Below are 26,090 nucleotides of genomic sequence, written 5' to 3' on the forward strand. Positions count from 1 at the left end.
ATAAACAGTACATCAAGCCGGACCCTCTCTAGTCTCGGAAGGGTCCTCTGGAGCAAGGCTATACTAGGTAGGCTACCAAGTGGCCTAATCAAGGGTACTGAGTCTGGGGATTGGGTGAGGCTTTGCAGGGTGCCTGGGGGGATAGGTGGGGAGGGGAGGGAGGAAGGAGAAGGGATGCAAACCCCTGTTCCCTGGGGAATGAAAAGAAAGCACCTTTGCTGGATCAGGGACTGCAAACCACATACTGAAATATAAGCAGAGAAATTGCTCTGCGAAAAACAGAAAAAACCCCGACAGCCAAGGTGGGATGTATGACCAGTGGACAGAAACTGTCCTGCATGCTTTTGATTGAGAAACAGCCAAACCCAGATTCTCAAGAAAGCAGCCCTTAAAAGCAGAGGTGTTTTCTTCAGGGTCCTGGTGTCCCCTGAGTGAGCTTCCTCTTCAGCCCATGTCATCAGCCAAAGTCATGGAAAAGACAAAACAAACAAACAGAAAAATGAATAAGAAAACAAAGGCTATTCTTAAACAACCAACAACAGGTGAAAGAGCAAAAGCAGCCCCCCACTGCCACTGCCACAAATAATGCAGAGGAGTTGTCCATACTCGGGGAAATCGCGGGGGTCAGCATGTCCCTGGTATGATGGAAGGGCCTCCCCTGGGAAAACCACCTGCTTGATCCCGGAGTCTCCCCTGCCGGGTAAGTGTGACTCCCTCCGCCTCCGCCCCACACCAGTCTCACCCCCCTTCCACCGGACACACAGGCTCACTCGCCTAGGCGCACCCCAACACCCTCGGCACCCACTCCTGTCGCAAGCATCCTCACCCTCCACACGACGCTTCCGAATAGGATGGACGCAACAGCGCTGCTACCTCCTCAGCCCCACGAATTCTAAGTTGCAGAACCCCACCGCCATGTTGCCTGGTTTGCATCAGACACGCCCCGTCCGTGAAGTCAAGGGCTTCGCCTCAGTCCCCAACCCCACCCCATCTCCCTGCCCCCCAGCTCCCCTCCCAACTTGGATTTCAGTACTGGTGTTCCTCCTTCTCCTCCTCCAGTCCCCCTTCCCCTTCTCCCTTCCCGTGCCCTGGCTTCCTTCCTCACCTGCCCAGTCTCCTCTGTCTCCTGAATTGGTTACCACTCTTTCCTCTCCCTGCAGCTATGGCCCCCCAAACCCTACACAACCCCCCCCACCCAGCCCAGGGAAGGCTGTGCCAGCCAGAGAGAAACATGAGGGAGGACTTTCCAACAGCCCGCGAAGAGCAGATACAACTCTCTCTTGCTCTCTCTAGCTCTCTCTCTCTTTCCCTTCGGACCCTGGTTGGAGGACACCGAGTGCCATGGCTGCACCTGTACAGTTCAAACCAGTCCCCACAGCCTCCCCCAGGCCTGGACACTGCGGGGGGGAGGGGAGGACCAAAAGTCCGCAACCCCTGGGCCCTCGGGCTGACACCAGCCCACAACACTCCACGCGCTGAACACATCCCAGGGCCTGCTTCTTCCCCAGGAGGGCTCCTAGGACAGGGACGGCGCGCCCCCTCGTGGCTTCGCGGGGAGACGCCCAAGGATCCCGCTGTTGAGGGCAGGGCCAAAGGGGACCACTGCTTCTGCTCCCTTAAACCAGGCTCAGAGTTCTCAGCAGGGGGTTAGTGGGGTCCCAGGCTCCCCACTCTGCCACCGCCTGCCCTCCCTCCACCGCTGGGCGCTTCCCCCTGGAGGGGATTTCTGCAGTCAGGTCGGCCTTTGGAGGGAAAATAGCCAGGTCTGGAAAACTAAACAGACTACTTTGAAGAGATTTGGGCAATTGTATGGTCATGGATGGAGCGCCCTAGGGTTCTGATTTGCCTTGTCTTGCTTGCGCCTTGAGGTAGTGGTTTACTTTTCCCGGAATGTTTAAATTAGAAAAGATTGGAGGGTGGAGAGGGGGCGTCCAACTTTAGTTGTCACCTGAGATCAATAGTGTGCTGCTGGGTAGAATAATGCCCCCTCCCTAGGAGCTGCCCAGGCTAATGCCAGGAACCTGTGCACATGTTCCATCCTGCAGCAAAAGGGACCCTGCACAGGTGCTTATGTTAAGGACCTTGAGATGGGGAGATGATCCTGGATTATCCAGGCGGCGCCCTGCAATGACAAGGGGGTCTTAAAACACAAAGAGGCAGAGAAGAGGTCAGAAGGAGGCTGTGTGAGGAGGACTCTGCCTGCTGGGGCTGGGGCTGGGGCTGAGCATGGAGGAGGGGCCTCTAGGAGCTGGAACAGGCAAAGAGACACACTGCCTGCTTAACCTAAAAAATAGAAAGCGCCAGGTATTTTACCAGCCAAATTGGGATTCCTGGGGAATAAAAGGGAAAGGTGATGTGGGACAACCAGCTGGTCTGAGGAAAGTCACCTAACCAGAGCTGTGCAGGGTCCCTGGTGTGGCTTGCAGTGAGGTCCTGCTCAGGGCCTCCATGGGAGGAAAGGCCAGCAAGTCAGGGGGCAATCATTTGAAAGCAGTAGAGGGAACAGGACCTGGAGCTCTCCCAGGCAAAATGACCCCTAATCAGGAGCCAGATCCGTCATCGGAAAATAATCCAGAGCTGACACATGTGAGAACCGCCAGAGAAGGATATGAAAGCTTTTAGTATAAGTTTTCCATCAGTTGTAAATGTTAAACTGAGAAATAGAAAATATAAACAACACCCTCTCTATCTTTAAGAGATGAAAACTACAACGTCTGAAAGGAAATATACTACAAGGTATTGACAGAATTTAGAAAATGCAGAAGAAAAATTTTTGATAGAATTGTATTGACTCTGTAGATCTATTTGCATAGTATTGCCATATGAATGATATTAAATCTTCCAGTGCATGCATACAGTTGTTTTTTTCCCCCCATTTGGTCTTTCATCTCTCGCAGAACCATTGCTTCTTATGCTTTTCAGTGAACAAGTCTTGCTCTCTTTGAATGAATTTACACCTGACACTTTTACTGTGTTGTGTGCCATTGTAAATAGAATTGCTTTCTAAATTTCCTTCTCAGATTGTTCATTGCTAGTGCATAGAAACACAACTGATTTTGTATATATGGTACCCTGCAACTTTACGGAATGAGTCTATGGACTCTAATATTTTTGTGTGTGGATGATTTGAGGTTTTTCTATCTTTAGGAGCATGTCCTCTGTAAATAGAGATACAGGTTGACCCTTGACCAATGCGGAGTAAGGATGGTGACTCTCAAGATCAAAAACCTGTGTATAGAGGCGCCGTGAGGGGCGGTAGCAGCGGCGGTGGTGGTGATAGTGGCGGTAGCTGTGAGGGGATTCCGGGAAGATGGTGCTGATTAAGGAATTCCGTGTGGTTTTGCCATGTTCTGTTCAGGAGCAAAGTTCCTGCATTCGTCAGGATGATTGCTCCGGAGGGCTCCTTGCTGTTTCACGAGGAAGCCTGGAACGCATACCCCTACTGTAGAACAAACCATTATGCCTCAGTTGTAACGAGTGTATATATGAAAGATGATTTCTTCATTAAAATTGAAACATGGCACAAACCAGACTTGGGAACATTAGAAAATGTACACGGTTTAGATCCGAACGCATGGAAAACTGTTGAAATTGTCCGCATAGATATTGCAGATCGAAGTCAAGTTGAACCAGCAGACTACAAAGCTGATGAAGACCCAGCATTATTCCAGTCAGTCAAGACCAAGAGAGGGCCTTTGGGACCCAACTGGAAGAAGGAGCTGGCAAACAACTCTGACTGTCCTCAGATGTGTGCCTACAAGCTGGTGACCATCAAATTCAAGTGGTGGGGACTGCAAAGCAAAGTAGAAAACTTCATTCAGAAGCAAGAGAAAAGGATATTTACAAACTTCATCGCCAGCTTTTTTGTTGGATTGACAAGTGGAATGATCTGACAATGGAAGACATTAGGAGAATGGAGGATGAAACTCAGAAAGAACTAGAAACAATGCGTAAGAAGGGTTCCGTCCGAGGCACGTCGGCTGCTGATGTCTAGATGAGTCCCCTGTAGGGTCAGAGACAATATCAAACTGTTTACGTAATCAAGGTCAAGTGAGGGGAACAAGTGCAGCCAGTGATGAGTGAAGAAGGATCTGACCAGTATCTGGCAGTGCTGACGTTTCCCAGATGTGTGCTTGTGATGACATACTCACAGGTTCCCAACCACCTGTGTGTGTGTGTGTGTGTGTGTGTGTGTGTGTGTGTCTGTGGCTGCATATAAAACACATGTAGAGCTACAGATCAAGATACACACACTTGTGTATATATGTACATACAAACATACTGAAAGGATTAGTACAATTTCTCCAAAGTACTGTACCTATCTTCAAGAATGTTTGGTTGTCTGACTCAGTTGCCTTAGGAGACAATGGCTCCGACTCCAAATCGGAAGTAGGTGTCCACTCCCATCAGTCTGTAAGCCTCGGGTCCTGATTCTGCAACAGAATCTGTAGTCCTTTGTGTCAGCTTCATACCCCCAACAGAGAGTAAATGATCTTTGGTTAAAGTAAAGATTGGTGTGTGTAGCATATTTATGTTAACTCTTTAGGCACTGAACTTAACATCCTGTCAGGTAAAGCTCGCGCAGCTGTGTGACTCACAAGGTCACATTCCCAGTGGCTCAGGTGACATGTCTCAAAGAAACCAAAGCATCCACTCAGTATTAGGTGTCTCTCCTAAAGTTCACTCTTGAAGGGCAAAAATGTGGCTCACAAACAGCTTGAAATGTGTTTGATAAATGTTTGTCTAATAGTTTTTTAAAGTCCAATTACCCAAATGACTTTCAGGACGGTTTGTTGTTTTTGTTTTTCCCAATGCTCTGCCTTTTTGACAGGACCCACGAGTCAATATACACATAGATTTATTCCAATTTGTTTATAATGAACCAGTCATTGTGTACATGACATATAATTCTATACATTCCTTCTTTTACCTGTTTACTTTCAGATGTTGAGATGATGGGAGGTTACTTGCCTCTTCCACTGACATCCTGAATTACAATTCTGCTCTCTGTTTAAAAAAAAAAAAAGGCTGCTTTACCTTGTTATTCATCAAAGTCATCATAGGAGGTGTTTAAATCTGCATTTGGGGGCGCATCATTCCTTTTGAAAGATTTTATTTATTTTGGAGATAGTAAGTGTGAGCTGGGAGAACAGAGAGGAGGGAAAGGTAGAAAGAAACTAAGTAGACCCTGTGCTGAGCATGGAGCCGAATATGGGTCTTGACCCCACTACCACGACATCATGACCCGAGCTAAAACCAAGAGTCAGACCCTTAAGTGCCCGAGCCACTCACGCACCCTTGGTGTTTCTAAGAATAGAAAAGTCATTTTTCGCTCAAGCAAATAGAGGGTAATCTGTGAAGAATGATTGCAGATCATGGACCAAATATTTAGTGTCCAATGAATCCAAAATTTTGCTAGACATGTTTTCCCAAGATTGTGTAAAGTTACTATGAGCCAGCTCACTGGCAACTTCCAAAGCCCCAAACCTTTTTCTCCAAGACCTAGGGCATACTGTCACAAACTCAACCCAGCCCCTTCTTGAAACACATTTCAAGTGATCAGTTTTCTTGCATGACCCAACAGGCAGAGCAACTTTCCAGCTTGTTATGGGCATTAAGGGTCTCCCGTTTCTGTTACCAATGGAAGTAAGTGGTTTGCTTCATTATTTGGCATCTAGAGCCATGATTAGGGTCAAGTTTGTCTCCCCAGAAGTCATTAGGTGCTGTTAAATGCAGTAACTTTCCTCCCACTACACTACACTTGACCCCACTCATGTATTATATTCCCTAAAACTTCACTTTCTGAGTAGATCGTTACTCTTTTTATTCAAGGCCCACCCAGGCAGCATTATTAAGATTATTATTAAAATCATGTGGCTTCAGATGCAAGGGTCCCCTACCCTGGCCCTTCCTGACCTTAGGGCACAACTATCTGCAGTAAGAATGGACAACTCCAACCCTTATCCAAACATCACTGATCCCTCTCAGTACACACTTTCTTGGAGGACACCTACAGTGTGGGTAGCTCCAAGTCGGAGCTAGGTGTCTGGGGCAGAGCCTCGTGGTAACATCCTCCTCCTCTTGGAACCGGTGCTTCCCAGCAGCATAAACCACCACAATCCATCCTCTGGGGCTCCTCGGCAGGTGCACAGTTTCACCATGGACGAAGTTACTCTTCCAACCTCTTTGCCTAGCTCAGGCTGCTCCTTGCAGAGTTGGATGCTGCTGTATACATTCCTCAGTTTCCCTGGATTTTTCTGAAATCAACTTGTCCTTATTTTTACCTCCTTTGGCAACCACCTGCTCCACCATTGTCTTGTCCTTCCTAGGGTTATTCTCATCCTCCAAACCTGCTGATTTTCTATCTTCCATCTGCTCCCTCCGTTCTCTGTTTTCAGTGTGGGCTCAGCTCAGGCTCCTGCAGGAGACACACAGGGAAGGGACCAAGTCAGGTTTCAGCTGCAGTCCCCAGGGCTGCTTAACAGGCACCTCAGACCCTCCTACACTCACAGAAACTGAGCAGGAAGGCACTTTGGAGAATTTGAATAACAACCTCACCATACAGGAGAGGAAGCTGAGGCCCAGAGACGTGAAGAGATTTGCCCAAACACCTTCAACACCTAGTGGCAACGGTGCCCCCACACAGGCATTGGCTGCAAGCTTCCCTGTGGAGGCTCCGGAACACACCCTCGAGAACCCCACATTTGAAATTCAGGGAACACTAAAATTAAAAGTTCAGCTTAAAAATAAAAAATTCATTTTCAGGAGACTTTGGATCAAATGTTGGTATTTCCACTGTTAAAAACAAGGCCTTTCTGGGGTGCCTGGGTGACTCAGTCATAAAGCCTCTGCCTTTGGTTCAGGTCAGGATCCGCAGGGTCCTGGGATCGAGTCCTGGATCGGGCTCCTGCTTGGCGGGAAGCCTGCTTCTCCCTCTCCCACTCCCCCTGCTTGTGTTTTCTCTCTCGCTGTGTCTCTCTTGGTCAAATAAATAAATAAAATCTTAAAAAAAAGGCCTTTCTGGGGACCAATCTTTTCTCCCAATTATATAATTCTGTTACTTATATTAGCTTTTCCATCACTGGCTCAGGGATTAGGATCACAGAACACAAAAGTATTAAATAATACTTACCATAGTCACAAATAAAAGGCACTTCAATGATTATCTATAAAATATCTGACTCCTGTGCTAAAGTTCTCTTTCCTGAGAGCTGGCACTGGGTCTGCCTGCTCACCCCATGTCCCCCGTGCGTCCGAGAGACTGCCAGGTGAAACATTCAGTAAATACTTGTGAAGCAGATAGATAAAATTTACCAGCAATAACGAGCTTTTACTGATCTCCAGTCCCAACCATCTTTCCATTCAAACCCAATCCCGGTTCTGGGCTGAAGCAATAGAAGCACAGCCTTCAGAAAAGCAGTCCAAGATGCCAATAGCAGCTTCACCACATGTCCCATATGCTTTTGTGGATCACTTAATTATCTCTTTGAGCATATTTATCTCGTGTATGATAGAGAATGTAGAATATAACTTCGAGAAGGCAGCATGGACCACTGGAATGTTAGACGGGAAATGGGGTATCATGCAGCAGACAGGGGTCCCATCCCTGGGCACCAGCTGCAGAGCTAAAGAACACCTCCATCAGAGTCACTGTGTGCCTCTTAGAATGCCCTGGGGATAAGGCCCACAAATCTGCATTTCTGACAAAAGCTCCAAGGAGATTCTCACGTATGGATAAAGCCTGTTTTAAACAAAGAGCCGAGGATGGAGACTCTGAAAGACCCAGTGCTCACACCCTTCATCCAAAGTGGCTTTCAATGGAGAATGGGGACATTTCTGGGAAGGGCTCCTACTTGATCTGTGTCCTGCTTCCATGATTTGGGTTTTTAGGCCCTCCGTTTGCCTGTAGGTTTCCTCCTCTGCTCTAATTGCTGGGGAATGTCAGCCCTCATGGGGGTCATTTCTTTATGAAGACCTCTGTCATTTATTCTCCTCCTGGAGAAGGGACAGCGGAGATCAGGTCTGGGGTTCCACAGTTCTAGCATTCCTCCTAAGCTACCTGGCTAAGCTGAAAGCATCATGACAGATCGAAATGAGGTCAGAGAAGAGGATCCCAGAGGAGTGAGATGCTGAGGGCAGGCCCTCTTCGGAGAGAGAACCACTACAAGGTCACTATCAGACCTGTTCAGGTGGGGGACGACTTACTGACCAATTCCGTGAGCAGAGAACCCACCCTCGTCATTCCAAACTCCTGAGCCAAAGGACTGCAAGATAACACATGTTGGTTGCTTTAAACCACTGCTTTTCTAATTGTTAATATGCATCAATAGAGAACTAGTTCAGATGCTTATCTCTACTTCCCCGGGTTTTTAATGTTTAGAAACATGTATGCTAATCTCTACCAAGGAAAAAAATTTGAGAATGCACTGGGAGGGCGGGTAGGCGGGTGGGGGCGGAGCCACGGCCAGAAGTAGAATAGTGGAGGCAGTGGAAGCTCTGGCAGCTCAGGACTGAGAGCAAGTCAGAATTACCCTGATGCTTCAGATTCTCTTCAGTTTCTCCTCTCATTCGGTCTGCAGTCTCAGTTCATTTGAGGAGCAACACTGGTGTTACCGCGGGGGCATTTAATAAAGAACTTGGTCCTGTACAGAAACTCATCGTGGACAAGATTAGAGAATACAGAACTAAGCTACGGGCATCTGGAGGACCCATTGATACTGGCCCAGAGCACCAGCAAGACCTAGGGAGGGAGCTTCTGAAGCTTAAATACACATATGGTAAATCAGACATGAATACGTTCCCGGAATTCACATTTGAATATCCTAAATTTGAAGTCATCGAGAAGCCGCAGTCCTGGAAAACCCATGTAAAATTTATTTGGAAATTTCACCTAGATTAGTTGTACAACTGGATCAGAATAAACAGTTCTCAACTGTCAAATGTTCTTTTGAATTCTGATTCCAAATAAATTATTTGGTGATGTTGGATGTAGAAAAAAAAAAACACAAAAACCCAATAACCACAGTAAACATCTGTTCCTCACCTTCACGTAATGTTCGTTAGCCCTTGTCACATGAAGGACACCGTGAAGGGCATTTCCTATCTACAAGAGGTTCTTTCTAACACCCTCTTCCTGAGACCATGAGGTGTGTTCTTTCTGGCCGCAAGGAATAAAAACCCCAACTTGCTTCATGGGAGGTATGTTCCTATTGATTTAGCTTAAGGGAATTACCGTCAGCTAAGGTTATGCTAGGTCTCAGGGTTCAATTTTTCACTCATGTGTGGTGGCGGATTTCCCAAAAATGACGTACTTTTTCAAGGTAAGATTGCCCCCTGTACTTCATCTTTTCTTATCCCTGCTGTCTTCCTAACTATGGGAAATTGTATAAAACAAAATAGTGATATAAAACAATATACACAATATACACAAAACAATAGTGTATAAAACAAAAACAAGATAGACAGGGTTTGGGATTTAATAAGAGCTGTTGGGGCACCTGGGTGCCTCAGTAGGTTAAGCAACTTCCTTCAGCTCAGGTCATGATCCCAGAGTCCTGGAATCCAGCCCCACATTGGGTTCCCTGCTCGGTAGGAAGCCTGCTTCTTCCCCACCCTCTGCTGCTCCCCCTGCTTGTGTTCTCTCTCTGTGTCTCTGTCAAATAAGTAAGTAAAATCTTAAAAAAGATAATGAGAGCTGTTATAATCCTGAACTTCTGGGGAATTGATGACAAGGACCCCAGGGTAGCAGGGAACAATGGCTTTGGGCTTTTGGAGTTGCAAATGGGCATGTGCCAAAGAACAATACATGGTTTTGGGAGATACCTTAGCAACAATTTTGGCCATAATGGCCACAAAATCCATCATCCACCAGTCACTCTGTACACAGGTTATCCAGGTTTAATTTTGGCGAATGGCAACTATTTCAAGAAAGACCAGATAATTGCATAAGAGCACATCCAACAAATATGGGGATGATGTAAAAGGTTGCATTGCCAAATCAGGCGCCACTAATCATAAGTCTTACCCAGGATCAAGTTTTACTCACATTTTCAAAGGGAAATTGTGAGGTACCTGCAAAGCAACTGAGACCACTAACACTAACTGCAAGAACCGATTTCCCACATGAGGACACGCTCTGACCCAGGCAAAACATACATGGTCTCTAAATGTTGTGTGAGGTTACCACACAAAGTGGAACTCTTTGGGTTGATTTCCCATGGCTATGCTTACATAGCTGAGGTGACATTTTCTAGCGAATAAGGCCATATTAATCCACAGATTCTTAGTTTGTTTCCCTAAATAGTTCTATACACGCCAAATCACCCTCCTGAAAGCATGCCAGGGACGGGCCTTCCCAACATTCACCACCATTTGGGTGTTCACCAACAGATTCGTCACGAGATGTTTACAAGGAAAATTGACCACGACACTTTCTTCCCTCCCTCCTTCCCCCTTTCTTTTTTGTCTGTCTTTCTTTCTCTCTTTTTCTTTCTTTCTTTCTCTCTTTCTTTCTTTCTTTCTTTCTTTCTTTCTTTCTTTCTTTCTTTCTTTCTTTCTTTCTTTTCTTTCTTTCTTTCTTTCTTCTTTCTTTCTTTCCATCCTCTCTTCCTTCCTTCCTTCCTTCCTTTTTCCTTCCTTCCTTCCTTCCTTCCTTCCTTCCTTCCTTCCTTCCTTCCTTCCTTCCTTCCTTCTTTCTTTCTCTTTCTTTCTTTCTTCCTTCCTTCCGTTCTTTTCCTTCTTTCCTTTTTTTTCCTTCCTTTCTTCTTTCTTTCTTTCTTATTTCCAGGCCAGATCCACTGAAGGGAAATGCCCAAATGAAAGAACACAGTTTCCCTTCTTTTCCACACATTGTTTAGGTGGAGCTTGTAAATCAGCAAGAATCCAATAATTTCCCTAGGAAAATATATGCAGGGAAGGACAAGTTCCTCCATTACCCTTCAAGGTCTTCCAGCTTAACTAAGAATTAAGTTTACCTGAGATATTGAATATGCATGAAGAACTGATATTGAAATTCAGACCTTTAAAGAAATAGAAACTATTAAGGCAGACATTTCTTATACATTTTAGACAAGGAGACAATACATTTCCAAGGGACGTTTGGGAGCTCTAATTTGGAGTGAGTTCTATGCAGAATTCAGTCCCTCTGCTTTAAAGGCCTTGGTGAGAAGGATGTCTTTTTACTTTTTAGTACAGGGGATGACTTTTTCATAGGGGAGATGGGTTTCCTGCTTTCAGGGAGACAGAGGAGGGTTTGAGTGTCCTTGCAGCAGTTGCTATTCAAATAGCTACAATTCAAAATAAACAATATGCCATTGTGGTACATATTGGGCAATCTGACCTTGGCCCCTATGGGTACCATGGTTTCTCTTAGCCTTGCTCATTACTCAGTACCTCTTTCAGAGAGAAAGCTAAACATATTATTCTTAGAAATACCAAGGGGCATCCAGGTGGCTACGTCGGATAAGCATCTGACTCTTGATTTTGGCTCAGGTCATGATCTCAGGGTCGTGGGAACCCCACGTTTGGGCTCTATGCTCAATGCAGAATCTCCTTGGGATTCTTTCTCCCTCTCCCTCTGCCCGTAATCCCTGCTCTAAATAAATAAATAAATAAATAAATAAATAAATAAATAAATAAATAAAATCTTTAAAGAAAAAAAATAAAAAATAAATACCATGATCTTACCTGAAACTAATGTAACGCTGTATGTTAAGTATTCCAGAAATTTTTTAAAATTATTTTAAGGGTCACCTGGGTGGCTCAATTGGTTAAGTGTCAGTCTTTGGCTCAGGTCAGGATCCCAGGGTCCTGGGATAAGCCCCATGTCCAGCTCCCTGCTCAGGGGTGAGTCGGCTTCTCTCTCACTCTCCCCCTCCCTCCACCACTCTGCTCTCCCAATCGCTCTCTCTCAAAGAAGTAAAGAAAATAGTTTTTAAAAAGCAATATAATGGTCCTCTCTGGAATCAATGCACTGATAATTATGCTTTCTTTTTGCTGACTCCCAGTCCCCCCATTTCTCTTTATTACCTGTCTGACCTACGTCCTTCCCCCAGTGATAGAGCCCTCTCAGGTGCACTGCTTAACCTGGAGGTGGGGCCAAAGAGAAGTGCACACATGGCTAGAATGGGCTGCCTTCAGAGTCAGTCATAACGAAACTACAGGCAGTTAGAAACGAGCCTAAAGTACCATTAGGAATAAGCACTGTGATATTTAGTGGTATGGATTTTAGGTTTGCTATTGATATCAACTTCCTTGTACAAATATGGTTAGAATCAAACATGACAGCAGGGCATCAGACAAAATGAAAGAAAACTGTGTCAAGTGTGAAGGTACTAAGTTACCAAAGTTACTCTCAGTTGTAAATTTCTTTGTCCCTCAGCCCCTCATTTCCACCTGCAGAACCTAGAAGACGTTCAACAGAGTCTCCACTTGCCATCAGATTCAATCTGGGGACACAATAATTTAAACTGTTAACCCAAACTTTCCATTTTTTCCTAATGTGTGTTGAATACCAGGTATTTCGATTGCCCATTCTCATTTTCAGTGAGACCGCAGTGAGGACAGAGACTAATGTGGTGCATCCAGGTACTATTCTGTGTTTTGGTCTACTCTGTACTCCGTGTGTCAACTTTTGTCTGCCAGTGGACCTCTGACCATACACGGGAAACCCAACAAATACTAAAAGTGTAGAATCTCTGGGTTGATCTGAGGAAATATCAAGCAACTTTTAGGATTCTCTAAGGCGCAGAATGGCTCTTGACCTGCAAGGACTAAGGGAGCTGCCCCATCCTTTCCTTAGGGGGAGTAATTCCAGATTCCTGACGCATGCACCTGTGTATTTTTTATTTATTATTATTATTTTTTTAATTTCAGCTAGGCTCCATGACCAACGTGGAGCTCTAACGCAGGACCTTGAGATAAAGAGTTGCACGCTCTACCAACTGAGGCAGCATGGGTCACCCGAGCACCTTTCATGCAGGCACACACCATGATTTTCATGTTGGAAAAATAGTGCAAACTCTGGGAAATGTCTTCAATCTGCTCCACTCCTTCTGGGTATGTTTCCTGAGTTCCAATTGTGTGGGAGTCCTCTTTCCCACCCACCCACAGAAGACCCTCTCGGATCCCAACCCAGATCCCCTGGGATCCCTGGGGTCCTTTCTGTGTTAGCCTCTCCTGCTCTCAGTGTGTTTGTGCTTCTAAAGACACCTGTGAGCAGGACTGCCCTGGGACTCCAGGAGCTACTTTTAACCCAGTCCCAGAGAACGGGGAGTACATGCCATATATGACCCCAGCCCCATGTATCTCCCCTCCCCAAAGGCACTCAGCCTTTCACTAACAGGTGCAGCAGGGTGAAATCTCCATTCCTGGCCCAGGGGAGACTAACTCTGAAACAAAGTTGTCCCCCAGGCTCTCCTGTACCTGTCAGGACAAAGCTCCCCCACTGCTGTTGCAGGAAATCACACCTTACACAGCAATGAACTCAAAATGGTCACAGATCTAAGTATAAGAGCCAAAACTATTGTGCAAGAGGACTACATGGGAGAAAATGGTCAGGAATTCACAGTAAGCAAAGAGTTCTAAGTCACTGCGGCAAGAGCACGATACGTAAGAGAAAATTGAAGATGAAGAAGTTTTTTGCATCAAACTTTGCCACTGAGAAAAGAAACAGAGAAGCCACTGATTAGGAGGAAATATTTGTGGATTAAATACCCAGTGAGGACTCACATTCACGAGGGACAAGAGGACTTTGAACTCACTCAATGGGCCGAAGCAACACACTCGTTTAAGCCAGTATAAGAGTTGAATACACATGTACCAAAGGAGACACATAAAAAGGTAATCAAGGTTATTATTAATATGTTATTAGTGCTCAAGGAAATGCAAGGACAACCACGTACCATTTTACATCAACTAGTGTGCTTATGTTCCAAAGACGATACCAAGTGTTGCTGAGGATGTGGAGAAACTGGACCCTCTTATATTGCTGGTGGCAACGTAAAATATAAGAGCCACTGCGGAAGCCACTTTGAGAGTTCTTAAGAGTTCAGCACAAGCTTGCCATAGGACCCAACCATTCCACAACTAGGAATCTATCTGAGAGAAGTAAAAGCATATGTCTGCTCAAGTCTTGGTCAGAAATGTTCCGGGCAGCGTTATTCACAATAGGGAAAACCTGACAGCAACACAAAGGGCCATCGGCTGGTGAATGGACAAACCCAATGAGGCCTATCTGTACCATGGCATCTATTGGGCAACAAAAGGCACAGAAATCTGATCCAAGCTACAGCATGGAGGAACCTCAAAAGGATGCTAAGTGAAAGAAGCCAGTCACCAAGAACTACAAACCTTCTCATTGTGCTTATGTAAAATGAGCAGAAAGGAGCAATGCACAGAGACAGAAAGCAGATCAGTGCTGCTTGGGGCTGGAGGAGGGAGCGGAGACTGTCTGCAGAGGGGCTGGAGGGAGTGTGGGAAGGTGAAGGAAGCCTCTGAAACACACTAGGGCACTAGCTGAACAACTCTGTCATTGTTGACAATGGGTGAAATTTATTGTATGTCATTTTCACCTAAAAAAAAGAAAGAAGGTGACCTTCGCACATCAGTGGGTCCTGGGACCCCCAGGCAAACACTGCCTGGTGAGGGGCCACATCCTGGAGTCTCAGCAGGTGGTGGCTCAGAGCCTGGTTTCTGACCTCTCAGCTGGAGTCAGGGATTCAGTGCCTGTGCCTTCAGCCTCAGGCCCCGGCAGTTCCCCTGGAATCCACCAGGCGGCAGACTACTTAAGGGAACAGACCTTCAGGTTGCCCAAGGACACCAGGGGGAAGCAGGCAAAGACAGGGGCAGTAGCTGGCTGGAGATACCTAGAGGAAGTCAGGGCTGCAGGACCCACGGAAGCCGCTGGCAAGATCTGGATGGATCTTAAGTAGGTTTGGTCCCCTGGGTGGGCTCTAGCCACGAAACTTTAGGTTAACATCCAAAGGTTCCCTTTGATGCTCCCTCCTGCACTGGCACTGAGGCTCCCCCCAGTCCCCCCACTCAGCATAGGGAAAAGAGCCTGTGCTGCTATTCACCTTCTTCTGAGTCTAAATGGAACACTTTGGGCTGGGTTTAGGGGAATCTGCCCTTTTCTGGCCCTCTATGTAGGGCCAGCTCCTGGGTGCTGAACCATTCCTGCGGGGGCCTAGAAGAGGCACTGTGGTCCTTCACATTGGAGCTGGGCTTGCAAAGAAGGGTTCCTGCTAATCCATATTTCCCTGGCCCTGGCTGAGCATCCTGGTCCAAGATCAGGGGCTGCAGTGACCTAAAATAGGGAACCTCCTATATGTCACTGCTCCTCTCTGGGAAAGTCCAAAGAAGGCCCATGGTAGTGGTGGGGGAAGGGGAGGGCATAGAAACCTACACTCTGACAAAACATCGTCCACAGTGAAGATTTAAAAAAAAATGTTAGAGGACAGATCTCATATTATGTAGTCGGTGGTGCAGTAACAGCTCTGCGTGGTGACAGAGGGTAGCTACACTAGTAGTCAGCCTAACATAATTTATAGAGTCGTCCAATCCCTGTGTTGCCACGTGAAACTGATGCCACACGGGAATCCGTTATGAATCAATTTTTAAAAGACCTGAAGTTGAGGGGAAATCTTACTCTCCTAGTTCTCCTTGCTCAGCTCAGGCTGCTCCTTGCAGAGTTGGATGCTGCTGTATGCATTCCTCAGGTTCCCCTGAGTTTTCTGGACTCAACTTGTCCTTATTCTTACCTCCTTTGGCAATCACCTGCTCCACCATTGCCTTGTCCTTCCTCGGGTTATGCTCATCCTCCAAATCTGCTGATTTTCTGTCTCCCAAATGCTCCCTCTGTTCTCTGTTTCCAGTGTGGGCTCAGATCAGGCTCCTGAAAAGGACACACAGTGAAGGGACCAAGTCAGGTCTCAGCTGCAGTCCCTAGGGCTGCTTAAAAGGCACCGCAGACCCACATGCACTCACAGAAACTGAGCAGGAAGGGACCGTGGAGGATTTGAATAACAACCTTATCTTACACATGAGGAAAGTGAGGCCCAGAGAGAAGAAGAGATTTTCCCAAACTCCTTCAACAGTTGATGGCAGTACGGCCGTCACACAGGCCTTGGCTGCGAGCTTCCCTGTCGAGGATCCTAACATATCCTCCGGGAACCCACATCTGAATGTCAGGGGACAGTGGTCAATCCGTATCCCCACTGTTCAAACAACAATGTCCAGAAGGACTTTTCCTGGGAATACTCTTGTTCACAATTGTACAGTCCCACTTGTATACTCAGTTGGTTTACACTCCTGGTTGAACTTCAGTCCACTCTCAAGATGGGAGAGCAGACAGGCCCCGGGGTGGAGCTGCACCGGCGTTAGGGGTGTCTTTTCTTTTTATGTCTCATAGATTATGGGTCACAGCCAGGGTGGTCTCCAACTGAAGATGTTTCCAATCATCTAAGGGACTCAGCCTACTGGTTGATAGGGGGAGATTTGGGCCCTAACAAAGGTCTTCCTGGAACTGTCAAGGCCATCTTCCCCTACTGGGGGATGGAAACCGCAATGTAAATATATTATAAGGAAGCCATACGTTATTGTAGGACACACGCTGGAAAGGAGAGCACATGCTCTGTCCCTGCTGGTCTGGATCTGACAGTCCAGCAGGTGGGAAACCACGAAAGCACTGTGTACCACCCTCCTTGCCTCCAGCTCAGATCTAGCTGCCTACTCTACCAATTTAACACCTGGGACAACCCATGCAGGAACAATTCCTTTTGACCCATTTTGAAATGGGAAATGGAGCCACAGGAAATTCAAGATACTTAGTCCAAGTCTCAGTTTCCCACTCAGGTTTGCAGCTACAGCTTGGGAGACCAGAGGGCTCTCTTTCCTTGTTCTCTGTTTTAGGGATTTCCAGGGACAAAGAACAATCCCAGCCTCCGATGCCCTGAACTGCTCTGGCACTCCCAGCCGGACTGTTTTGTTTCCATGATTGAAATAAATAATCTTACATGTAGAATATCAACCTCAGACAAGATTGCTTTGAGACCTTGATGAAATGAGACAAAACAAGGCTACTCACAATACTGTTCAGACCGACATCCAAACATCAACCTCCCTCCCTAAGGAAACGCCTATGACTTCTTTACCACAATCACAGAATTGTCAGTGCTGCCAGTGTTCAATATAGAACAAACCCTGCCTCTTCCCATCCTTTCCCACATCTCACAACTAAAGCCCGTATCCTATAAGCGATCCTCTCACTGAGACCTTGGCGTGTGTTCTTTTTGGCTGTGAGGAATAAAAAAGCCAATTCCTTTAAACTGGCTTAGAGGAATTGATGCCAACTTTCCAGGAACAAACAGGTGTAAAAACCCATTCTCAGGAAGAAAGGTCATATTGTCTATGAGATACCTAGGCTCTGGAACTCCAGAACTTGTTTTTATCCTAAAAAAAGAAAGAAAAAGAAAAGACTCTTTCTACCAACCCCCTTAGTAATTAACATGAACTTTAGGTGTTCAGGCAGGATCTTCCCACCTCTGATTTAAACTAGGGATTGCTGGGGCACCTGGGAGGCTCAGCCAGTTGAGCGTCTGCTTTGGCTCAGGTCATGATTCCAAGGTCTGGGAATCGAGCCCCACATCGGGCTCCCTGCTCAGCGAGGAGTCTCCTTCTCCCTGTGTCTCCCACCATGCTCTCCTGCTCGCTCTCTCACTCTCTCTCAAATAATTAAATAAAATATTTTAAAAAAATAAACAAAAATAAACTAGATATTGCTCCTGATCTCGGTATTGTGAGATCGAGCCTCACAAAGCATGTAGAGATTCCTTAAAAATAAAATCCCTGAAACATTTAAAACATATGGGGCACCTGGGTGGCTCAGTTGGTTAAGCCTTCAACTCTTGGTTTTGGCTCAGGTCATGATCTCAGGGTCCTGAAATTGAACCCCAGGCTCAGTGCAGAGACCTCTTCAGATTCTCTCCCTTTGCCTCTCCCTCTGCCCCTCCACACCGTTTATAGGCTTGCAGGGGCGTGCTCTCTCTCTCCTAAATAAATAAATAAATAAATAAATAAATAAATAAATAAATACATACATACATACATAAAACTTTTAAAGCTTAAAAAACAAAAATAAAATAGATACTGAGGATAAGTCAGGGAAGAAGCTAGGTAAGAAAGAATGTTTCGCACAGTATAGCTTAGTAAGGCCTCGGATCAGTTATAACCCAGTATTCCCAGCTGGGCTGGAAGCTCCAACCTTCAGTTCACAGGGGAGCAAGCTCTCTGATTACCCAGCCAGAGGCAAGCGCGGGTCCTCTCTGGGGGCTCTCTAGCCCCAAGCTGACACTCTGGATTCTTCGGCCTTGTCTAACTGCATCGGCTCGGAACACATTGAGGCCGAAAATCATGTCACGGTATCCACAACGATGTGGTGTCATAGAATTGAAATCTTGTGTTGCCGACAAAATGACAGGACTCTCGCATGCCACATTCAGAAGGAAATGCTACATTTCTTGTCATGGAACATGTCATCACCCCCCCCCCAAACACACACACACTTAAATGTTAGCTGCTGGGAATGTATTTCTTTGGAATCTGTGGCAAAGGCCGAGCTCCCAGTTTTGGTGCCCGGCGGTCTCCGCCAAATGCATCCAGGACTTGGCCGGCTCTGTCGGGTCTCCTTTCACAGCGGTGCCTGGCCCTGCCCTCCCTCGCTCTTCCCACGACCCTGTGGGGCGTTGATCCCCACGCCTTCCCGCTGCTGAGCGGGACACTCGCCTAACATCTCTTGCTCCGCTCGAAATCCTGTTCCGCACATCTGGCCTTACCAGACACACCTTTTGGGTCTAGCTTCTCCTTTTGTTCTCTTACAGTTTTTTTTTTTAAAGATTTTATTTATTTATTAGAGAGAGAGAATGAGAGATAGAGAGCACAAGAGGGAAGAGGGTCAGAGGGAGAAGCAGACTCCCCGCCGAGCAGGGAGCCCGATGCGGGACTTGATCCCGGGACTCCAGGATCATGACCTGAGCCGAAGGCAGTCGCTTAACCGACTGAGCCACCCAGGTGCCCGTTCTCTTACAGTTTTGGCTCTGATTTCCAGTACAGATCCTTCGCATGATTCTGCGAATCTATTTATTGTTGTTCTTAGTCCTACGATGATAGTTTTCATTTTCAAGAGCTATTTTGCTGCACTGCTCTCCCAACCAGGCCTGAGAACCCACAGGAGGCCTAAACCCAGGGGGCGTGGACGTCACTTCCTGTCCGGTCACAGGCTGGCCAATGGCCAGGAGGGTAGGGTGGGTAGGGAAAGACATGGCGGGGCGTGGATCAGAGGGCACGTGACAAGGAAGGGCGCCGCGCAACAGGCGTGTCTTCTGTAGAAAAAGCAGGGACAGTGGCTCCTGTTTAGGCATCTGTTGCTCACGGGCTCTGGGCCCTACTACTCGAGGACTGGCTCCTGATTTGATCACAAGTCCTACGGAGATGGACTGGAGGAGTGTGTGTGTGAGTGTGTGTGTGTGCGTCTGTGTGTGCGCGTGCACGTGCGTGTTCTAGAAACACTGAATGTGCAGTGTAAAGCTTACAAGGCTCCAGGGCAGCCCAGGCTAGATTTCTGCATATGCTACCGTGAGTATTCAAAATGGCCATGTTTTTTCAAGGTAAGATGACTCTGTTGCACTTCATATTTTCTTGTTCAGTCCTCTCCACATGTTATCAAAGCTATGGTAGGACCATGTTTGGTATAAAGCTTGCTGAATATTTAGCCCACCAAGGTCCTAAGTCTTACCTAGTATGAAGTCTTGCTCATATTTTTGAGGGTAATATTGGGAGGCACGAGCAAAGCAATGGCCAGTCTGAGTCCTCAGCACTATTTGCAAGAACTTTTTTTTATTTTTTAAGATTTTATTTTTTTATTTGACAGAGAGAGACACGATGAGAGAGGGAACACAAGCAGTGGGTGTGGGAGAGGGAGTAGCAGGCTTTCTGCTGACGCGGGGCTCCATCCCAGGACCCCAGTATCACGACCTGAGCGGAAAGCAGAAGCTTAACGACTGAGCCACCCAGGTGCCCCCTGACATTCATTTTGAGGAGGAAGTCTAAAATGCAGTGAGAAGAAAGGAGGGTGATTTTTCCCTCCATTTCCAAGCCCCAAAGCAGGTCTAATTTAGATTTAATGTCAGGGATGAACTTGAAAAGTTCGTTCTAATCAAGAGGAGACTCAAGAATCCCTCTCTAGGCATGGAATTCGATCCTCGGCCAAAATACTATTCAAAACTGAAAGTGAGAAAAAAGAGTGGGGGAAGGAAGAAATAAAACTAGGGTTGACCTTGTACAACACAGGTTGGAACAGCACATGTACACTTCTACGTGCATTTTTCTATAAACACAGTATACTACTCTAAATATATGTTCTCTTCTGAATGATTTTCTTAATAACATTTTCATTTATCTAGCTTACTTTATTAGAAGTATACAGTGTAGAATACATATAACTTGCAAAATATGGGTAGTCATCTTTATCTTATCAGTCAGGCTTCCAGTCAACAAGTGGCTATTAGTAGTTAAGTTTTCGGGGAGTCAAATTTATACACAGGTTTTTTTTTTTTTTTTTTTGGCATTTTGTGATCAAATTTATTTTTTGTTTCAATTTCATTTACTTTGTTTTACTGTAATTTACACAAGAGACTGCCAAGTAAACTAGGTATTTTACATTCACCACGCATTCCCTCAAATCTCCACAGTTGTTAGGAAAACATTAGAATCCCTGCGCTGGGCATGGATTTCCATGTACGCCCAAACTCCCAACGAAGCTACAGATGCCAGTGAGAGTTTAGTCCATTAAAAGGAGAGAGTGAGACTCTTTATTTCACAAAATTAGCAATAATCTTCCTTGCAGGAAACATTTTGCAGACAATGATTATGCTTTGACAACACCTGTCTTATAACACCGCCCAGAGAGTAAACATCAGTCTTGATCCTGAGTACACGGAGGACATATTCGACGTGGGGTTCGGAGCCAAGGCTAAGAGGGCATCGCGGTGCGGCAGTGATCCTCAACACCTTCGTCCGACTCACTGCCACCACCTCAGTGGGGACATGGCATGTGGGAAAACGAGGAGCAGGGTGGGCAGGACTGTCAGCAAGTCAGATTACAAACGTGATAGGACTACAGGAGCCAGCGTGTTGCAGGAAGGACGAGATTAAAGGAGATAGTTTGTGACCGGAAGGCTCCAACAATATCATTCTGGTCAAGCTTCCAGGACTGACAGGAGAAAACCTGGATTTGGACAGAGAGAGCTGATAAAAATCTTACCTAGCTATGGTGCCTTTCTTAAAGAAGGAGGAGGAGGAGGACAAGGTGGCAGCAGCTGCTAACAGCACGTTCCTGATGCTCACTCGTGACAGGTTCCAATGGTGTCCTCCCCATGGGCGGTGGAGCACTGGCCTCTCAGCAGGGCCTCCCAGGCAAGGAGATCAGCCTGTGCTGCCTCTGAAATTCCACTATCTCAAAGGCAGCTTCTCCCCCTTGGGGTGTATTTCAATATGAAAAGTGCAAAACAAAAACAAAAACAAAACCATCACCACTATCTGTATTCTAGCCTGTCAGCTGTGAGGAATCTAGATCATTTGCATAGTTTCCAAGCTCTAATTTCAGAAAACAGTCATTTCAGAAACAAGACTCCATGGAAGTGCTCGACTTCCGAAAGTTTTCCTACAGCCTACGATGCTATTCATTTCTTCATCAATTTCTTTGTTTGCCTACGAGTAGCCTGAAAATTGTATAGTGCTTATTATAAATCACAAACCATCATCTCCATTTTTGCTAGGTTTGATGTAGAAAAATATTGAAATTTAAAATACAAAAATCCAATAAAAACCAGAATTTTTTTTTAAAGGATTTTTTCCCTCAGGGCAAACAGGTAAAAATTGTCTGGGACCTATACTCCTTACTAATAGACAGTGTCCAATTTGAATTTAAGATAATAACCATCCAGAAATAAATCATTATAAATACATTCAGAGTTCACATTCCAGATTCACTGGAATACCAAAAGATTTTGAATAAATTTTTCTGTGGGAGTCTGTTGCTTATGGGACTAAAATAAGAATTTGTAAGATTTAAAAGAACAGGAAGATTTAAAAGAACAGAAAAGTAATAAAAGGCTAAATATATTGGTCCACAATTTGACATTTATGAAACATACCAGCTAGTATTAAATTGCAGTCAATTTGTCCATCAATGGTATTACTCTGATAATTATTAAAATCTGTTCCAGGTATATATATTGAAAATATTTTCTTTTGCATTCTTGAAGATAGGTACAGTACTTTGGAGAAATTGTACTAATCCTTTCAGTATGTTTGTATGTACATATATACACAAGTGTGTGTATCTTGATCTGTAGCTCTACATGTGTTTTATATGCAGCCACAGACACACACACACACACACACACACACACACAGGTGGTTGGGAACCTGTGAGTATGTCATCACAAGCACACATCTGGGAAACGTCAGCACTGCCAGATACTGGTCAGATCCTTCTTCACTCATCACTGGCTGCACTTGTTCCCCTCACTTGACCTTGATTACGTAAACAGTTTGATATTGTCTCTGACCCTACAGGGGACTCATCTAGACATCAGCAGCCGACGTGCCTCGGACAGAACCCTTCTTACGCATTGTTTCTAGTTCTTTCTGAGTTTCATCCTCCATTCTCCTAATGTCTTCCATTGTCAGATCATTCCACTTGTCAATCCAACAAAAAAGCTGGCGATGAAGTTTGTAAATATCCTTTTCTCTTGCTTCTGAATGAAGTTTTCTACTTTGCTTTGCAGTCCCCACCACTTGAATTTGATGGTCACCAGCTTGTAGGCACACATCTGAGGACAGTCAGAGTTGTTTGCCAGCTCCTTCTTCCAGTTGGGTCCCAAAGGCCCTCTCTTGGTCTTGACTGACTGGAATAATGCTGGGTCTTCATCAGCTTTGTAGTCTGCTGGTTCAACTTGACTTCGATCTGCAATATCTATGCGGACAATTTCAACAGTTTTCCATGCGTTCGGATCTAAACCGTGTACATTTTCTAATGTTCCCAAGTCTGGTTTGTGCCATGTTTCAATTTTAATGAAGAAATCATCTTTCATATATACACTCATTACAACTGAGGCATAATGGTTTGTTCTACAGTAGGGGTATGCGTTCCAGGCTTCCTCGTGAAACAGCAAGGAGCCCTCCGGAGCAATCATCCTGACGAATGCAGGAACTTTGCTCCTGAACAGAACATGGCAAAACCACACGGAATTCCTTAATCAGCACCATCTTCCCGGAATCCCCTCACAGCTACCGCCACTATCACCACCACCGCCGCTGCTACCGCCCCTCACGGCGCCTCTATACACAGGTTTTTGATCTTGAGAGTCACCATCCTTACTCCGCATTGGTCAAGGGTCAACCTGTATCTCTATTTACAGAGGACATGCTCCTAAAGATAGAAAAACCTCAAATCATCCACACACAAAAATATTAGAGTCCATAGACTCATTCCGTAAAGTTGCAGGGTACCATATATACAAAATCAGTTGTGTTTCTATGCACTAGCAATGAACAATCTGAGAAGGAAATTTAGAAAGCAATTCTATTTACAATGGCACACAACACAGTAAAAGTGTCAGGTGTAAATTCATTCAAGGAGAGCAAGACTTGTTCACTGAAAAGCATAAGAAGCAATGGTTCTGCGAGAGATGAAAGACCAAATGGGGGGAAAAAAACAACTGTATGCATGCATTGGAAGATTTAATATCATTCATATGGCAATACTATGCAAATAGATCTACAGAGTCAATACAATTCTATCAAAAATTTTTCTTCTGCATTTTCTAAATTCTGTCAATACCTTGTAGTATATTTCCTTTCAGACGTTGTAGTTTTCATCTCTTAAAGATAGAGAGGGTGTTGTTTATATTTTCTATTTCTCAGTTTAACATTTACAACTGATGGAAAACTTATACTAAAAGCTTTCATATCCTTCTCTGGCGGTTCTCACATGTGTCAGCTCTGGATTATTTTCCGATGACGGATCTGGCTCCTGATTAGGGGTCATTTTGCCTGGGAGAGCTCCAGGTCCTGTTCCCTCTACTGCTTTCAAATGATTGCCCCCTGACTTGCTGGCCTTTCCTCCCATGGAGGCCCTGAGCAGGACCTCACTGCAAGCCACACCAGGGACCCTGCACAGCTCTGGTTAGGTGACTTTCCTCAGACCAGCTGGTTGTCCCACATCACCTTTCCCTTTTATTCCCCAGGAATCCCAATTTGGCTGGTAAAATACCTGGCGCTTTCTATTTTTTAGGTTAAGCAGGCAGTGTGTCTCTTTGCCTGTTCCAGCTCCTAGAGGCCCCTCCTCCATGCTCAGCCCCAGCCCCAGCCCCAGCAGGCAGAGTCCTCCTCACACAGCCTCCTTCTGACCTCTTCTCTGCCTCTTTGTGTTTTAAGACCCCCTTGTCATTGCAGGGCGCCGCCTGGATAATCCAGGATCATCTCCCCATCTCAAGGTCCTTAACATAAGCACCTGTGCAGGGTCCCTTTTGCTGCAGGATGGAACATGTGCACAGGTTCCTGGCATTAGCCTGGGCAGCTCCTAGGGAGGGGGCATTATTCTACCCAGCAGCACACTATTGATCTCAGGTGACAACTAAAGTTGGACGCCCCCTCTCCACCCTCCAATCTTTTCTAATTTAAACATTCCGGGAAAAGTAAACCACTACCTCAAGGTGCAAGCAAGACAAGGCAAATCAGAACCCTAGGGCGCTCCATCCATGACCATACAATTGCCCAAATCTCTTCAAAGTAGTCTGTTTAGTTTTCCAGACCTGGCTGTTTTCCCTCCAAAGGCCGACCTGACTGCAGAAATCCCCTCCAGGGGGAAGCGCCCAGCGATGGAGGGAGGGCAGGCGGTGGCAGAGTGGGGAGCCTGGGACCCCACTAACCCCCTGCTGAGAACTCTGAGCCTGGTTTAAGGGAGCAGAAGCAGTGGTCCCCTTTGGCCCTGCCCTCAACAGCGGGATCCTTGGGCGTCTCCCCGCGAAGCCACGAGGGGGCGCGCCGTCCCTGTCCTAGGAGCCCTCCTGGGGAAGAAGCAGGCCCTGGGATGTGTTCAGCGCGTGGAGTGTTGTGGGCTGGTGTCAGCCCGAGGGCCCAGGGGTTGCGGACTTTTGGTCCTCCCCTCCCCCCCGCAGTGTCCAGGCCTGGGGGAGGCTGTGGGGACTGGTTTGAACTGTACAGGTGCAGCCATGGCACTCGGTGTCCTCCAACCAGGGTCCGAAGGGAAAGAGAGAGAGAGCTAGAGAGAGCAAGAGAGAGTTGTATCTGCTCTTCGCGGGCTGTTGGAAAGTCCTCCCTCATGTTTCTCTCTGGCTGGCACAGCCTTCCCTGGGCTGGGTGGGGGGGGTTGTGTAGGGTTTGGGGGGCCATAGCTGCAGGGAGAGGAAAGAGTGGTAACCAATTCAGGAGACAGAGGAGACTGGGCAGGTGAGGAAGGAAGCCAGGGCACGGGAAGGGAGAAGGGGAAGGGGGACTGGAGGAGGAGAAGGAGGAACACCAGTACTGAAATCCAAGTTGGGAGGGGAGCTGGGGGGCAGGGAGATGGGGTGGGGTTGGGGACTGAGGCGAAGCCCTTGACTTCACGGACGGGGCGTGTCTGATGCAAACCAGGCAACATGGCGGTGGGGTTCTGCAACTTAGAATTCGTGGGGCTGAGGAGGTAGCAGCGCTGTTGCGTCCATCCTATTCGGAAGCGTCGTGTGGAGGGTGAGGATGCTTGCGACAGGAGTGGGTGCCGAGGGTGTTGGGGTGCGCCTAGGCGAGTGAGCCTGTGTGTCCGGTGGAAGGGGGGTGAGACTGGTGTGGGGCGGAGGCGGAGGGAGTCACACTTACCCGGCAGGGGAGACTCCGGGATCAAGCAGGTGGTTTTCCCAGGGGAGGCCCTTCCATCATACCAGGGACATGCTGACCCCCGCGATTTCCCCGAGTATGGACAACTCCTCTGCATTATTTGTGGCAGTGGCAGTGGGGGGCTGCTTTTGCTCTTT

General features: G+C 46.5%; 2 non-coding genes across 2 annotated transcripts; one reads left to right on the forward strand and one right to left on the reverse strand.

Annotated features, from left to right (window-relative positions):
* Window positions 1-545: 545 nt before the first annotated feature.
* Window positions 546-708, reverse strand: LOC148161833 (U1 spliceosomal RNA). The gene has a single exon (XR_015767331.1). It is a non-coding gene; the product is annotated as a U1 spliceosomal RNA (small nuclear RNA).
* A 25,219-nt stretch (window positions 709-25,927) lies between these two features.
* On the forward strand, window positions 25,928-26,090 carry LOC148161834 (U1 spliceosomal RNA). Its single transcript, XR_015767332.1, has one exon. It is a non-coding gene; the product is annotated as a U1 spliceosomal RNA (small nuclear RNA).

Source organism: Eumetopias jubatus, unplaced genomic scaffold (genome assembly GCF_037043125.1).
Source record: "Eumetopias jubatus isolate StellerSeaLion01/CBP00866 unplaced genomic scaffold, mEumJub1_p1.0 scaffold_54, whole genome shotgun sequence".
NCBI lineage: Eukaryota > Metazoa > Chordata > Mammalia > Carnivora > Otariidae > Eumetopias > Eumetopias jubatus.